The sequence below is a fragment of the Capra hircus genome, chromosome 13 (assembly GCF_001704415.2).
Source record: "Capra hircus breed San Clemente chromosome 13, ASM170441v1, whole genome shotgun sequence".
NCBI lineage: Eukaryota > Metazoa > Chordata > Mammalia > Artiodactyla > Bovidae > Capra > Capra hircus.
This window is the reverse complement of record NC_030820.1, coordinates 22,751,550-22,755,398: the sequence shown is the minus strand read 5'-3', so window position 1 is coordinate 22,755,398 and position 3,849 is coordinate 22,751,550. Positions and strand designations below refer to the sequence as shown.

Genomic DNA, 3,849 nt, shown 5'->3' with positions numbered 1-3,849 from the left:
ATGGGAATTGTATATACGGATTATTTTAGTAATACCTGAATATAAAAATGAAGAAGGCGGAGACAATTCAGATGACCTTGGGAATGCTACACAAGAAAATTATGAAGATTAGTGAACAAAGCACCGTATAGAGTTTGGAACAAAAGGAAAGTTTCTCATAAGATTAAAATTTTTATTTCCCTATAAAGCAAACATAATAAATAGTTAACTCCCCGAAACAAAACGTTCCAAACGGGAGGCGGGTGGGGAGTAACAGCAGTATTTTAACACTCTTGCAATATGAAATTCTGCTCAATCTTGCTGTATTTTATAATTTTACAGTATGCTTAAAGGTAGAAAATAGAATTAAAGGGTTAGAAATGCTAACTGGAAAAATCGGATTTTAATGAGAGGAATCAACAAGCAGAAAAGAAAGAAACATTCACGCGCTGCCTTTATTATTCTTCATAAAGGTTATGGCTGGAGGTGGTAATCGCATCGGAGTCTCTGTGGCGCAATCGGTTAGCGCGTTCGGCTGTTAACCGAAAGGTTGGTGGTTCGAGCCCACCCAGGGACGCTCTTCTATTTTACGAGATTGTCGCCGGCAGTTTTGCACAAATCATGGGGTTGAGCCCTCTGGGCTACGCTGAGCTGGATTTTCAGAGCCGGTGAAGAACAGCCGCGGGTCTCACTTCGCGGACCGCGGGCAGGCGGAGGTGGGGCATTCTTCAGCTTCCGGGCGCGCAGGGGCCCCTCCTCCAACCGCCTCGCTCCCCGTGCGGCCAGGTGGGCGCTTCGTGCCAGCCGCGGGCCGGGCGTGTGCGTCCCGAGCAAAAGCCCCCGCGTCCCTTCACGTACTCGCCCTTAGTTCCTAGACTCCGGCCCTCCCCCGGTCACCCGGGCCGCTCGGCTCGTGCCCCGCCCGCTGGGCTCCGGCGCCGGGAGCGCGCGCCGAGGCGGGGCGGCCGCCGCGTCCCGGCCTCGAACCCGCCGCCCCGGCTCCCGCGCGGCCTGGGGGCCGGCGTTCCGCTTCAGGACCCTCACTGTGTCGGAGGTTGCCCGAATGTACGTAATGTCAAGTTCAAGCTGTACCCCGGCTTAAGACGCTCCAGGTGTTTGTCCCCCCGCCCCCGCTCCCGCCCCCCGCAGTGTTGAATTGTGCAGCACTTGTCTGCTCCCTGTCAACAGATCATCCCAGAATTTAGCTTAGCCTGACTAACCCTGGCGTCGGTAAACTCAGAAATGTGTCATAAATAGTCTTTGTGTGACACTATTGTAAGAGTATGTGTATATTCTACTTTTTCTACTAAAGTTTTAGAATTTAATAGAGAATAGAATATACCTGCAAAATGCCCTATATATTCGGGAAGGGAGAAAGCTTTATTTTACAACTGTGGTGTTGTTACACATTTTTTAAAAAATGGGAAAGATTAAAAGTGAAACTGCTACTATATTTTGCTTCGACCTTCTATATGCATAGTACCGTTTCACAAAGCTCTCGCAAAATAGTTACCTTGTGCTTTGTTCTCTAAATATATGCTGCCTTGAGACTTAATCACAGGTTCATCATGATAATTATTGTCCTGGGTATAGATTAATTTGAAAGATGATTCTGGAGAAAAGTGGTAAGTTTTATCCCTGAGAATATACAGTTATGCTCTTCTTCATATTTCCTCCAGGTTAACATATCAATAAAGGCTAATGTTTTTTGCGTGCTTACTACTTGCCAGGCACTGTTCCAAAGGCTTTCCTGGATGAAAGTGTGAGACCTGTGCAACAACCCTCTCAGGTATGTCCCATGGTTCCCATTGTACAGATGAGCCAACTGAGTCTCCATGTGGTGCTGAGTGATTTGCCTGAAGTCACATTTGGTTCCTAGCGCGGTGCAGATTAAAACCCCAGTTGTCAAGCTTCAGAGCCCACACTCCTCAATTCTGTACTACCTACTCAGAAGTTCTGTCCTCTAAAATAGAGCTACCTGATTGATTAGTTAATTTAAAACCAAAGGTAAGACTTTAATTGGTTTTTCTGAAGTTTCATTAATATTTTGTTCCAAATTTCACAAAGGAAAAAAAACCCCACTGAACATGCTTGAAATGCTAAAGGGCGTTGTTAAATCATGTATTCATTGTGCTGCTTCGCTGTATTGAAACGAAAGCTGTGTGGAATGAAATCATCCTGTGAAATGTGTCTTTGGAAAACAATTTGATAGCATTTGTGTCCAGAAGACAAGGTTAGAAATAGAGGTGGGTAGAAATAGCCCAGAGAAAATATGGAAGAAGAAAAAGAAGAGTAGGTTCAAGCCAAGCCAAGGGGGTTAACATGGTGTCTAGGAATTCTTGGACCCCTGGCTGGTGTTTGGCCATTGTGATGCCCAGTCAGACTCCTATTTCAGGACACCTTTGTGAGATTGTTGCCAGGATTTGCACTTGACAGGGGCCTAGGTGGCAGTTTTAAATTTGATCCTAAATTTCTAAGTATATTTCACTTCACCCTATTCAGGCAGCTAATGGGATTTAGAGGCCAGAAAATAGAGAGAGAGGATTACATGAGAAGGGAGGTGGGCTGAGGAGTGCAAAACTGCTCTCTAATGTAAGTAGCTGATTTTATTATGTGGGCAAGTGCTTAGTGGTTTTCTTTGTGCTGGGCTGTTGCATACAGATAGAATAGATGAGAAACATTTTAAAGACTTGTTTAAATATTTATGGATGTGTTGGCTTTGTACAGTGTGTATTGGTAACAGTATAAATGCTGTTTCTGGGGCTGCTGCTGCTGCTAAGTTGCTTCAGTCGCGTCCAACTCTGTGCAACCCCATAGACAGCAGCCCACCAGGCTCCCCCGTCCCTGGGATTCTCCAGGCAAGAACACTGGAGTGGGTTGCCATTTCCTTCTCCAATGCATGAAAGTGAAAAGTGAAAGTGAAGTTGCTCAGTTGTGCCATGGACTGCAGCCTATGAGGCTCCTCCACTCATGGGATTTTCCAGGCAAGAGTACTGGAGTGGGTTGTCATTGCCTTCTCCCTGTTCCTGGGGACTATTATTTCATTCCTAGTTTCATGGGTCTGTAATAGCAACGAAGCACAGGCTATGCCAAGATCATTTAGAGCATTAGTTAAAGTTTGAAAAGCATTTAAAAGGCTTTGTTGAGCATCTAAGCATGTAAGTATGTTCCTAATGAACACTGATAAACTTAGTATGTCAAATCAGAGGGAAACTCATTGACGTAATGCAATAAAAGGTTAATCAAATACTGTGGTTTATACACACTTATTAGAGAAAGTCATAGTTGTGTGATTTAAAATAATTAACAATTTAAAGATTTTTTTGCATTGTAGCATTTCTTTACATAATGGAAGTTGGGCATGTCCCACGTGGCTAATATGTTTCTGTCTTCATTTGTAACACCTGTATCTGATACCATGTGATACAAGGTTTCCATTCAGTTTAGTTCAGTAGCTCAGTCTGTCTGACTCTTTTGAGACTCCATGAACTGCAGGACGCCAGGCCTCCCTGTCCATCACCAACTCCTGAAGTCCACCCAACCCATGTCCATTGAGTCGATGCCATCCAACCATCTCATCCTCTGTCGTCCCCTTCTCCTCCTGCCCTCAATCTTTCCCAGCATCAGGGTCTTTTCAACTGAGTCAGCTCTTCTCATCAGGTGGCCAAAGTATTGGAGTTTCAGTTTCAACATCAGTCCTTCCAGTGAACACCGAGGACTGATCTTTAGGATGGACTGGTTGGATCTCCTTGCAGTCCAAGGGACTCTCAAGAGTCTTCTCCAACACCACAGTTCAAAAGCATCAATTCTTTGGCACTCAGCTTTCTTTATAGTCCAACTCTCACATCCATACATGACCACTGGAAAAAC

At 44.9% G+C, this 3,849-nt stretch overlaps 1 non-coding gene across 1 annotated transcript; it reads left to right on the top strand.

Annotated features, from left to right (window-relative positions):
• Positions 483-556, top strand: TRNAN-GUU. Its single transcript has one exon. It is a non-coding gene; the product is annotated as a tRNA-Asn (tRNA).